The 13,576-nt window shown below is 44.3% G+C and overlaps 1 long non-coding RNA gene across 2 annotated transcripts; it reads left to right on the forward strand.

The window, feature by feature from the left end:
* The first annotated feature begins 1,883 nt into the window (after nt 1-1,883).
* LOC311513388 lies at nt 1,884-10,614 on the forward strand. 2 transcript variants are annotated; one of them, XR_014709715.1, is made up of 5 exons: nt 1,884-3,297; nt 3,718-4,685; nt 5,107-7,725; nt 8,281-8,464; nt 8,606-10,614. It is a non-coding gene; the product is annotated as an uncharacterized lncRNA (long non-coding RNA). The 2 variants fall into 2 exon arrangements; XR_014709716.1 differs by having other exon boundaries at nt 8,343-8,464.
* The last annotated feature ends 2,962 nt before the right edge of the window (nt 10,615-13,576 follow it).

The following is a 13,576-nucleotide window of genomic DNA, read 5'->3' on the forward strand; positions in this document are numbered from 1 at the left end:
GCCCTTCACACTGAGCTTCCAACTTGCCTGGAATTCTGCAGCCAAGTCTCCTGCTTTCTTCCCTGCTTACTGTGCTCCTGGAGACCCGACATCCTGCTCCTGTTGCAGGTAAGCTCTGAAAGGGGGAGTCCTGTGGCAGTTTTGGACCAAGTCAATCCAGGCAGTATACCTTGTGACAATGATTTTGGGATACTTGTCAATTAATTCCACACTGCCCTTAATCCTCCAATTCCTCTTGGTTTTGTGTGGAGACCGCCTGGTGTAATAGTTGTCAAGGGGAAACTTGGAGACTGTTGCTCTTTAGTCAGATGGGTTTGGTACTTTTGTCACAGTGGGGCTGAAGAGGAGGGGAAAGTCCTTGTGGAAGTGTCTGAGGACCGCATCTTGGAGCTGAATATCCAGGCTGTCTGCAGACCTGGAAAACCACACTGGATCAATAGTTTACACTCAGTTTGCATTTGGGATGTGGAGTTGTCGTTAGGGCATCTGATTTACACACTCCTGTATGCCCTCTCTCTCTGTTTCAGGCAACTCCAAGCACAAATGGACAAGAAGGAAGTGTCAGGAATGTCAAGCAAAGAGGAGGAAAGAGGACAAGTCACTGAAGATGGAGAAGAAGGAAAGGGACTCTGCACACAGTAACCTCCCTGTAATCAGACCTCAGGTCATGTAGTGACACTGTACAGGGATCTCGAGCCTATTAATCCCTTGAGCAGGTGACCGCTCTGTAAGCAGGGTCCAGGCCTGTGCTGTTTTGTCCTTTTGACATTATGCTCCGTTAGCTGACTAGTGAGAGTGACTGCCCTGTAATCAGGGAGCAAGTCGCACCCCCCTCGCTTTCGAGGGACATTGAGCTCTTTGGTAACTTGAGCAATGTGACCGCCCTGTAAGTAGGGTCAGGTCTTTGCCTACTTGCTTCTTTGGCCTTATGCCTTGTTGTAGCCCTGTAGTCGGGATGACAACCCTGTAATCAGGGTACAAGTCATATTCCTTTTGCTTCTGGGGGATACTGAGCTCTTTGGAACCCTGAGCAGGGTGACTCACCTCCCTGTAATTCGGAGTCAGGTCTCTGCCATCTTGCTGTTTTGGCATCATGCCCTTCTGACAGTCTCGTCAAAGTGACCACCTGTAATTGGGGTGTGTTTCACAAGTTTCTGTTGTATCGAAAATACTGAGCCCTTTGATACCATGCGGAGCGTGACCTCCCTGTAATTCGGGGACAGGTCTCTGCCCTTTTGCTCCCAGGCTTCATGCACCTTTATCTTGCTAATCAGCTTGACCACCCTGTAATTAGGGTGCAGGTCGAATCCCTCTCGTTCTTCAGGGATTAGGATAATTTTAAGGACTTTAGGAGCGTGACCGCCCTGTAATCAGGGTTCAAATCTAAAGTTGTCTTCTGTGATTATGCTCCTTAAATCAGCTAGTCAGAGTGACCACTTTGTAATCAGGGTGAGAGTCACGTTTCCCTCGCTTATGGGAATTACTGATGTCTTTTTTACTTGAGCCGTGTGACCTCTCTGTAACCAGGGTTCAGGTCTCTGTCCTTTGCTCATCTGGGATTGTGTCTTGCTCTCAGCCCGATCAGTTTGACTGCCCTGTAATTAGGGTGCAGGTCATGTGCCTCTTATTTACGGAGGACTAGGTTCCCCTCAGTGTTTTGGGCTGAGTGACCACCCTGTAAGTAGGGTTCAGGTCTCCTCCTTTTCTCTTTCTTGTGACGTATTTTCCATTAATCGGCTAGCCCGAGGGACCGCCCTGTAAGAAGGGTTCAGGTCCTTTCCACTTTGGCTCCTTTGGATTGTCGGGCTGGTCACTTGGACCCCACCTTGTAATCAGGGTGCAGGTCTTGCCCCTTTTCCCTTTGCTTTTTGAGGGGAGGAAGATTGGTTGAGTTTAACACTGTGGGTCGAATGACCTGTTGTGATGAGCTCTCTTTCTGTTCTGGGAAGTCCCCCTTTGTTTTGTACGGGTGTGTTTGTGAGAGCACGTGATAGAAGTGGGTGTGCAAGCTTTTTAATTTTTAGTTATTTATTTTAATTTTTTTAAGTTAAATCGCTGCAGCGCTTTTTTTTTTACTCTTCTCAGAATTGGAAAAAGAGCTCAAAGTGTATTAATGTTTATATCCTCCTCCTCCCCACAAAAGGGAAGAGTAAGGGCTCAGCTGTCATCTTTTACTGTCTTGTACAGAGTGACCTCCCTGTAAACAGGGATCTGGTCTCTCCACTTCTGCTCTGTTTAGGCTGAGCTCCTTTTAGTGGGCTGATGGCAATGACTGGCCCTTAAGGAGCGCAATTTAGGTCACATGTCTGTGACTCACAGGTAGTGCCGTATCCCTTAGTACTTGGGCAGCATAACCACCCTGTATCCAGGGTTCAGGTTTCTGCCCTTTCTTCTTTTGCCACCATGCTACTTCAGCCGGTAGGTTTGAGTCCTGACATTGTAATTAGGGGAGAGTTCGTGTCTCTCTGGCTTCTGGGGTATATTGAGTTCTTTGGTAACTTGAGCGATGTGACCCCCCTGTAACTAGGGTCCAGGTCTCTGCTGTTTTGTCCTTTTGACATTATGCTCCACTTGCTGGCCAGTGAGAGTGACTACCCTGTAATCAGGGTGCAAGTCACACCCCCCTCACTTTCGAGGGACATTGAGCTCTTTGGTAACTTGAGCAATGTGACCCCCCTGTAACTAGGGTCCAGGTCTTTGCCCACTTGCTTGTTTGGCATTATGCCGTGCTCTGGCCCACTAGTCAGCGTGACAACCCTGTAATTAGGGTGCATGTCACAAGTATCTATGGAATGGGACATATTGAGCGCTTTGGTACTTTGAGGAGTTTGACCTTCCTGTAAATCAGGTTACGGTCTCTGCTATTTGGCTAATCCCAGTGACCACCCTGTAATCAGGGTACAGGTTGCATCTGCCTTTTGAAGTCTGGTGGATTAGAACCATGGGCAGCTTGACCTCCCTGTAATTAGGGTTTGGTCTCTGAGGCTCTTTGGGTCTCTTGGCATTGTGCTGTCTTCACAGCCTGAAGTGAGTGACCGTCCTGTAATCAGGGAATCTGGTCTTGGCCCTCTGGTCTCTTGGTCCTAGGCCAAGTAAGCTAGCTGGTCTGAATGAGCACCCTGTAAACAGGGTACAGGTCTCATCAGACACTATTTGTGGTGCCCCCATGAAACTGTGTCCAGAGTCCTGGCCCTTCACACTGAGCTTCCAACTTGCCTGGAATTCTACAGCCAAGTCTCCTGCTTTCTTCCCTGCTTACTGTGCTCCTGGAGAACCGACATCCTGCTCCTGTTGCAGGTACGCTCTAAAAGGGAGGGTCCTGTGGCAGTTTTGGACCAAGTCAGTCCAGGCAGTATACCTTGTGATATTGATTTTGGGATACTTGTCAATTAATTCCACACTGCCCTTAATCCTCCAATTCTTCTTGATTTTGTATGGAGACCACCTGGTATAATAGTTGTCAAGGGGAAACTTGGAGACTGTTGCTCTTCAGTCAGATGAGTTTGGTACTTTTGTCACAGTGGGGCTGAAGAGGAGGGGAAAGTCCTTGTGGAAGTGTCTGAGGACAGCATCTTGGAGCTGAATATCCAGGCTGTCTGCAGACCTGGAAAACCACACTGGATCAGTAGTTTACACTCAGTTTGCATTTGGGATGTGGAGTTGTCATAAGGTCGTCTGATTTACACACTCTTGTATGCTCTCTCTCTCTGTTTCAAGCGGCTCCAAGCACAAATGGACAAGAAGGAAGTGTCAGGAATGTCAAGCAAAGAGGAGGAAAGAGGACAAGTCACTGAAGATGGAGAAGAAGGAAAGGGACCCTGGACATAGGAACCTCCCTGTAATCAGACCTCAGGTCATGTAGTGACACTCTACAGGGATCTTGAGCTTTTTAATCCCTTGAGCAGTGTGACCGCCCTGTAAGCATGGTCCAGGCCTGTGCTGTTTTGTCCTTTTGACGTTATGCTCCGTTAGCTGACTAGTGAGAGTGACTGCCCTGTAATCAGGGTGCAAGTCACACCTCCCTCGCTTTTGAGGGACATTGAGCTGTTTGGTAACTTGAGCAATGTGACCTCCCTGTAACTAGTGTCCAGGTCTTTGCCCACTTGCTCGTTTGGCATTAATCCGTGCTCTGGCCCACTAGTCAGCGTGATAACCCTGTAATTAGGGTGCATGTCACAAGTATCTATGGAATGGGACATATTGAGTGTCTTGGTACTTTGAGGAGTTTGACCTTCCTGTAAATCAGGTTATGGTCTCTGCTATTTGGCTAATCCCAGTGACCACCCTGTAATCAGGGTACAGGTTGCATCTGTCTTTTGAAATCTGGTGGATGGGCAGCTTGACCTCCCTGTAATTAGGGTTTGGTCTTGAGGCCCTTTGGGTCTCCTGGCATTGTGCTGTCTTCACAGCCTGAGGAGAGTGACCGCCCTGTAATCAGGGAATCTGGTCTTGGCCCTCTGGTCTCTTGGTACAAGGCCACGTAAACCAGCTGTTCTGAATGAGCACCCTGTAAACAGGGTACAGGTCTCATCAGACACTATTTGTGGTGCCCCCATGAAACTGTGTCCAGAGTCCTGGCCCTTCACACTGAGCTTCCAACTTGCCTGGAATTCTGCAGCCAAGACTCCTGCTTTCTTCCCTGCTTACTGTGCTCCTGGAGACCCGACATCCTGCTCCTGTTGCAGGTAAGCTCTGAAATGGGAAGTCCTGTGGCAGTTTTGGACCAAGTCAGTCCAGGCAGTATACCTTGTGATATTGATTTTGGGATACTTGTCAATTAATTCCACACTGCCCTTAATCCTCCAATTCTTCTTGATTTTGTATGGAGACCGCCTGGTATAATAGTTGTCAAGGGGAAACTTGGAGACTGTTGCTCTTCAATCAGATGGGTTTGGTACTTTTGTCACCCAGTGGGGCTGAAGAGGAGGGGAAAGTCCTTGTGGAAGTGTCTGAGGACCGCATCTTGGAGCTGAATATCCAGGCTGTCTGCAGACCTGGAAAATCACACTGGATCAGTAGTTTACACTCAGTTTGCATTTGGGACGTGGAGTTGTCATAAGGTCGTCTGATTTACACACTCCCGTATGCGCTCTCTCTCTGTTTCAGGCAGCTCCAAGCACAAATGGACAAGAAGGAAGTGTCAGGAATGTCAAGCAAAGAGGAGGAAAGAGGACAAGTCACTGAAGATGGAGAAGAAGGAAAGGGACTCTGCACACAGTAACCTCCCTGTAATCAGATCATGACCTCAGGTCATGTAGTGACACTCTACGGGGATCTTGAGCCTTCTAATCCCTTGAGCAGCGTGACCGCCCTGTAAGCAGGGTCCAGGTCTGTGCTGTTTTGTCCTTTTGACATTATAGTCCATTAGCTGGCTAGTGAGAGTGACTGCCCTGTAATCAGGGTGCAAGTCACACCCCCTCGCTTTCGAGGGACATTGAGCTGTTTGGTAACTTGAGCAATGTGACCGCCCTGTAACTAGGGTCTGGGTCTTTGCCCACTTGCTCATTTGGCATTACGCCTTGTTGTAGCCCTGTAGTCGGGATGACAACCCTGTAATCAGGGTGCAAGTCATATTCCTTTTGCTTCTGGGGGATACGAGCTCTTTGGAACCCTGAGCAGGGTGACTCACCTCCCTGTAATTCGGAGTCAGGTATCTGCCATCTTGCTGTTTTGCCATCATGCCCTGCTGAGAGTCTACTCACTGTGACCACCTGTAATTCAGGTGCGTGTCACAAGTTTCTGTAGTATGGGAAATACTTAGCCCTTTGATACCTTGTGGGGCGTGACTGCCCTGTAATTCGGGGTCGGGTCTCTGCCCTTTTGCTCCCAGGCTTTATGCACCTTTATCTTTCTAATCGGAAAGACCACACCGTAATTAGGGTGCAGGTCGAAACCCTCTCATTTATCAGGGATTAGGGTTATTTTAGGGCCCTTTGTTGCATGACCGCCCTGTAATCAGGGTTCAGGTCTCAAGTTGTCTTCTGTGATTATGCTCTTTAATTCAGCTAGTCAGAGTGACCACCTTGTAATCAGGGTTAGAGTCTCATTTCTCTCGCTTATGGGAGCTACTGATGTCTTTGTTACTTGAGCCGTGTGACCTCCCTGTAACCAGGGTTCAGGTCTCTGTCCTTTGCTCATCTGGGATTGTGTCTTGCTCTCAGCTGGATCACTTTGTCTGCCCTGTAATTAGGGTGCAGGTCATGTGCCTCTTATTTATGGAGGACTAGTTTCCCTTAGTGCTTTGGGCTGAGTGACCACCCTGTAAGTAGGGTTCAGGTCTCCTCCTTTTCTCTTTCTTGTGACGTATTTTCCATTAATCAGTTAGCACTAGGGACCGCTCTGTAAGAAGGGTTCAGGTCCTTTCCCCTTTGGCTTCTTTGGGTTGTTGGGCTAGTCACTTGGACCCCACCCTGTAATCAGGGTGCAGGTCTTGCCCCTTTTCCCTTTGTTTTTTTGAGGGGAGGAAGATTGGTTGAGTTTAACACTGTGGGTCGAATGACCTGTTGTGATGAGCTCTCTTTCTGTTCTGGGAAGTCCCCCTTTGTTTTGTACGGGTGTGTTTGTGAGAGCACGTGATAGAAGTGGGTGTGCAAGCTTTTTAATTTTTAGTTATTTATTTTAATTTTTTTAAGTTAAATCGCTGCAGCGCTTTTTTTTTTAACTCTTCTCAGAATTGGAAAAAGAGCTCAAAGTGTATTAATGTTTATATCCTCCTCCTCCCCACAAAAGGGAAGAGTAAGGGCTCAGCTGTCATCTTTTACTGTCTTGTACAGAGTGACCTCCCTGTAAACAGGGATCTGGTCTCTCCACTTCTGCTTTGTTTAGGCTGAGCTCCCCTTAGTGGGCTGATGGCAATGACTGGCCTTTAAGGAGGGCAATTTAGGTCACATGTCTGTGACTCACAGGTAGTGCTGTATCCCTTAGTACTTGGGCAGCATAACCACCCTGTATCCAGGGTTCAGGTTTCTGCCCTTTCTTCTTTTGCCACCATGCTACTTCAGCCGGTTGGTTTGAGTCCTGACGCTGTAATTAGGGGAGAGTTCGTGTCTCTCTGGCTTCTGGAGGATATTGAGTTCTGTGGAACCCTGAGCAGTGTGACCCCCCTGTAACTAGGGTCCAGGTCTTTGCCCACTTGCTTGTTTGGCATTATGCCATGCTCTGGCCCACTAGTCAGCGTGATAACCCTGTAATTAGGGTGCATGTCACAAGTATCTATAGAATGGGACATATTGAGCCTTTTGATACTTTGAGGAGTTTGACCTTCCTGTAAATCAGGTTATGGTCTCTTCTATTCGGCTAATCCCAGTGACCACCCTGTAATCAGGGTACAGGTTGCATCTCTTTTTTGAATTCTGGTGGATTAGAACCATGGGCAGCTTGACCTCCCTGTAACAAGAGTTTGGTCTCCGAGGCCCTTTGCGTCTCTTGGCATTGTGTTGTCTTCACAGCCTGAGGCAAATGACTGCCCTGTAATCAGGGAATTGGGTCTTGGCTCTCTGGTCTCTTGGTACTAGGCCAAGTGAGCCAGTTGGTCTGAATGAGCACCCTGTAAACAGGGTACAGGTTTCATCAGACTCTGTTTGTGGTTCCCCCATGAAACTGTGTCCAGAGTCCTGGCCCTTCACACTGTGCTTCCATCTTGCCTGGAATTCTGCATCCAAGTTTTTTTGCTTTTTGCCCTGCTTACTGTGCTCTTGGCCACCCGTCATCCTGCTGCTGTTACTGGTAAGCTGTGAAAGAGAGGCTTCTGTGGAACTTTTGTAATAAATATTGTTTTGTACAGTTTTCCTTTTTCTGTTAATTTTGGTATCAATGTTTGTTAATTCTATGCTGCTTTCAATTATCTGATTCCTGCTGATTTTGTATGAAGCGTTTTGAACTGCTTGGTGCAGTCATTGTCAACAAGTAATTTGGAGAGTTTGGCTTTGAGATAGATTTATTTCGTAACATTCATCTTCCTTTTTGCTTTCTCTGTATTGTGCTAATTTAGGGAGTCAGCTAGATTTACTTTTCTTAAAATACATTGTTAGTCACTTTTAGTTATTCCCCTTTTACATTTGAGGCACTGTCCTCCGCAAATATACATTTTCATTTCATTTCATTTGTACATCTGTTCACTTTATTAGTGCATTCCAGAATTTGAAATGAATATCAGTAATTTGAAAATCAATCTTTTATTTCAATAACTAAATCAGTACTTTATCCTTTTGTCTACTTCTTTTTGAATTTTATTTTGTACTGTCTTTAAACATTTAACATGTTTCTGTTATTTTTATCTAGAATTTCAAATGGCATTGCAAGTCTGTTATAACTGTCTTGCATATTCTTTACATCCTCTTAAGAGAATGGGACAAAACAGAAGCACCCAACCTAAAAACAAAAAAAGAGATGCTAACCACCTGTGAAGAAGAAGAAAGGAAACAAATTCTGAGAGCAAAGTATAGCTGTGTGATCTATTTCAAAGGTAAATCATACTATAAATTCACATAATGAATATAAATTCATCTAATGTAGTTCATTAATAGATTTCCTTAAGCAATATTAAATATTTATTGTGTAACGTAATTAACATGGTTTTAAAATAATATTTTTGTTTGCTCTTCAGGTTTATACCATGTCCAGCACCATAGTATATAAATGCATTGGAAGGATAAATTGAACAACGTGACTAGTATCTGTCACCTTTCAAATGCTGATTAACATTAATAGGCAGTATATAACGAATCCTGAAGCTCAATTACTTGTGGCACCACAACACTGAAAAGTGGAGAACAGTTCCCTTCTGCAACCTTTCAATTCAGTACTGAGAACTGATATGTCATCTTATTTTATAAAGATGTATGTCCTCTCAAACTGTCTTTTTTAATGAGTCCATAAAGCATGCATCATACTTTCATATTCTGGTAGAAAAGCAGGATGTATCTTTTTCATTTAATTCATGAAACTTAATCTTTACCAGGCTTTCATGAGTCATTTTCGTGTCATTGCTTGATGATTTGGGCTTCTGTTTAGCAAGCAGTCAGACTTACTTTCATAAAGTCTCTATTGGCTACAGTGGAAAAGTTATTTGACAATGACAGAAGAAAACTGAGATGTTGGGTGTGGGTGAAAAGAAAAGGAGGACTTGTGGCACCTTAGAGACTAACCAATTTATTTGAGCATAAGCTTTCGTGAGCTACAGCTCACTGTTGGCCACCCTGAAGAGTGTTGGAAGACCTTTTCCAGGAGGCACCACTATTAATATTTCTCCCAGCTCATAAGAAAGCCTATTTTTGATACCAAAATAGTACCATAGCTATGATGCCATTTGGAATTTAAGTTTCTACCTATCACCAATTAGAAATTGTCAGTAGAACTGGTTATTTGCATCTAAATGTTGATTTCATGTACCTATGTAACCAAGTATTTAAAATGTGTTTTACCAGGTGACTACCTGATTTTATGTAAAATAGTTGTACACATCTTAGCAGATGTGTTCCTTTGACTTAAGCGTGTGACTTTTATATAGTTGGGAGACTAATGCTATGTGTACTTATTGTTTTTACTAACAGGTTTGTCACTAGGCACAAAGGAATAATTGTGAATCTGTAATGCAGAGACCTTAATCACACAAGCACTATAAGATCATAGCTTACTATTATTAAAAATAAATCATAATTTCCTACTGGCAGTGCAAAGATGTAACTGAAGGGAAGGCATGTGTTTGTATTCTCCACTCATCCCCAATTCTCCCCACAAAAATTCAAAAATAGTTAAGGTGGAAAGATTAACATTTACTCCAGGTAACACCTACCTTAATATTTTAAAGCTCTGTATCTCTCACACATTGGTAAAAACAAGCAAACAAAATGAAATGTTTTGGAAACTGGCAATTACTCCGCCAACTTCACAACTTTCAAACACCTACTCTACTTCAACGGTCACACCAACCAAACTGTACCACACATTCAATTTTAACTTTGCACCTATTGTGTCAGAACAGTTAGAGTATTTTTTGGTAGTTGTGTATATTGATGTACGTGGTAATAGTGGTGTTTTAATGGGTTTTTATGCTTACTGAATTAAGAGGCTGTTCGAGGATGATGATGTGGATGTTTTATGTAGGTGTTTTTCTGTTAAGTTAGTATTTTTGTAGAGGTGCAGTATTTTGTGGTGATGACTGTTTTTCAGGTATTGGTTTAGTGTGAATTGTTGAAAAATTTAGGTGATTTTTGCATATGTACATTATTAGATGTACTTAGAGGGCAAAGTTGAGGTTGCCTGTTTGGTGCAATTTTATTGGTGTGAAAGTTAATTTAGAGTATGTGTTTGAAAGCCCTGAGGTTTGAATTTTAAGCTCAACAGGGATCCAGGACCCACCTTGGTTCTTACTGTCATTCCTAATTCCAAAATCTGTGATGAAGATGATGCGGCAGAATAAAGATATCTCCAGAGACTTTGAAGAGTTTAGCATTTCTGCAGCTTTATGGGAGTCCTTAAACCTTATTGAGCTTTTTAAAGTGTAATAATTGTGGGAAACTTCTACTTCTGACAGTTAAGTGTTGAACAATGACCTGTATTAAGAGATTTATACTGGTAGTTAATTCTGTTCTGTACTGAGATGATTTTGCTAATATCACCACTTTATGATGTGTGAAATGAACTAACTAGGTTTGATTATACCTACTTTATAAAAATTTGAATACTTCATGTTAAATTCATAGATTTAACTTTGACTGTCATATCACCTTACTTTGCTTTCTGTAACTCTTATTTAATTTATTAGTATTTATGTAATTCAATTAATAAAACGTAAACATTCAGGTATAGTCTCAGTTCTGTCTTTGGCTAAATAAAAAGGAATCTGGTAAACTTGTGAAGAATTTTGGTTTCATTAATTTTAATTTAATTATCATCTTTTTACCCTTTTTTGTGTGATCATTGGAAGTAACTATCCTGTACTGTTGCAAGTTTCATTTTTCTCTTGCATCACACATTTTTTGGCAGACAGCGGTGTGACCTTGAAATGAGGATGAAAAGCTCACTGCCTCTTAGGTGCATAAACTTGCCCTCCTTGAGCTTCTAAGGTGCACAAGAATGGGAATTTATTTGGTTCCTTCTTCACTGCCCACAAGCTTGTAGATTGCTTGAGATCCGCAGGCCCTAGAGCTCACTATATAATCGTGGCTATGATAAGATTGGCCTCAAACTGGTTTCTGCAACATTCCAGTTCAGATTTTTTTTTAAAAAAAGTTGATTAATATAATATTTTTATATTTAATTCAATCTCATGTTTGTCAGAAATTAACTTTTACGGTATACTAAATGTTTAATATGCTGCTACATGTGAGGAAGTGTGATCTAGTGGTTTAGAGTACTGGTTTGGGATTTAGGAGACCTGGTTTCTATGCCTGGCTCTGCTACTGGTCCACTGGCTGTCCTTGGGCAAGTCACATCACAGCCCTGTGCCAGTTTCCCCATCTGTTTAAAAAAAGGGGGGGGGGATGATTATATTCACCTCATTTGTGAAGTGTTTGGAGAGCTGAAGAAAAGTGCTAAACATAATTTTTACTAAAATGAGACTCCATATGGTTGGGAGAGAACTAGAGCTTATCTTTGGTAAGGGTACATAAAGATATAATTCACTAAGTATTAATTATGCTAATACTGTGAAGAAAACTATCTTGGTGAATAATGAATTGAAACAGTCTCTCACTCTTGGCATTTGTTAATTCATTTCTAGTGTACCAGATGCTTTTTGTTCCACTGAAATATGTATGGGGATGCGCTTTTGATTTATTAACCTTGCCCTATGATTTATTATTCAAAAATGGGCAACTTGAAAAGCAAGTACTCAGTATTAGGTGATTGTTCACCCACTGTACAAAAAGTCTAAGGCAGGGGTAGTCAATAGGTGGACCACGGCCAAATCTGGACTGCCAGCTGCTTTTGAATGTACCCTAAAATATTTTTATTTACCTATTTATTTTCTCTGGAGCCTGGACCTTGACCAAGAAACTTGGACTGTGATAAAAAACATTGACTTCCCCTGGTCCAAAGAACGGCAAAAGCTGAAGGAAGCTGTAACTACATAGGTGGGATTAAGGAAGAAAGTCTTAGTATTCCAACAGTAATTGCTAGAAGTTGGAGATGAAACAATTAAACAAAGTCTTTGTAAAACAGGCACCCAAAATAGCTTTAATCAGAAGAAGCAGAAGAAGGGTTTCCAAACAGGGAGTCTTGCCACTGAAGTTGAATCAATTTGAATTTCACAATTTACGATGATCAAAACATCCTCCAGGGGGATCTGTTGGCCTTCACTAATGGTGGCCAGGCAGCTGCGGATGGCACAGCCTGGGTCCTTGGTACCAAAGGCTCTTGACTGGCCAAATCCGCCTGCCCTGAATTACCGGGTTAACGTCTTGTCTGGTTGGACTGGCACTGAACTGTAAAAGGGCTACATAATTGATGGAGGACTTACACTAACGCAAAGTGGCACCACAACCCTAGAGGCTCATGAATGATAGATTAAGGGATGGCATCCTTGCTAGTAGGTCATGCCTTTTGCCTACGGCGCCTCCTAGCAGGCAGCAAAAAGGGGAATGGGGAGGCCTAGAGACACAGCACTAGAGCCATTTGAAATATACCTGCCCTGACCTTTGTGCTTACTGGGGACCTCCTCCCCTGTCCCTTCTGTCCCCTGCAGGCTCTGCTGCAGTCCTGTGATTGCAGCTCAGCGGGGTTAAGAAGCTCTGCCCTGAGAACAGAGACCTCACTGCCATCGGTGGGGTAAGCAGAAAATGGAACGTTTAGCTGTCGGGTGGAGGCCAAGAGATGGCACACCCCAGCTGGATCCTCCAGAATGCTCAGGGAGGGATGTGCTGGGGCTCAGGCAGGATTGGTGAAGGGACAGTGCCTAATTCTCACCACCCTTTCTAGCCATAGGAATACTCCCTCACCCCTGCAATTAACTCAGCCTTACCTGCCCCTCTGCAGTAGGGTAATATTAACACCCCCCCACCCCCACGTGTTACAGCTTGGGAAAACCAGGGGGAAGAAACTTTCCCAAGGTTCTTAGGACTTAGCCTCAGAATGGGATGGTTGGGGCTGCACTGGTGGGATGAATACCTTTGGCACGGTAGTAGCAATATTCCTGTAGCACCCAGGCGCCCCAGCCAAAATCAGGGCCCCATGGTGCTTGGCACTGTACAGACATCCAGTGTGAGACAGTCCCTGCCACAAAGAGCTCATGCTGAATCCTAGCCAGCACCAAAGGCTCATGCCTCACCAGTTGCACCTTGGGGGAAGAGGAAAGGTTCTGGCTACCACAAGGGGGCGCGTGCTTGTTTACAAGCTCTGAATCTGGCTCTTCTCCAGCATTTTTGCAGGCCCAGGCCTGACCCCGAAGGCTGAGACTCCATAGCAGCCAGGGGAAGAGGCAGGGGAAACAAACCTATAGGCAGTAGATCCTCCCCAAGCCCGTGAGAGCACCCCAGGGATCTAGAGCAGGCCGGCAATGCAGTTTCCTCCCTCCTGCATCTGTAGCTATGGAGCTGGGTTGTATTTTCCCCCACACCTCCCCAGTATGTTTCTTAGG

This window comes from Lepidochelys olivacea (assembly GCF_965140295.1).
Source record: "Lepidochelys olivacea isolate rLepOli2 genome assembly, chromosome: 26".
In the NCBI taxonomy this organism is placed as follows: Eukaryota; Metazoa; Chordata; order Testudines; family Cheloniidae; genus Lepidochelys; species Lepidochelys olivacea.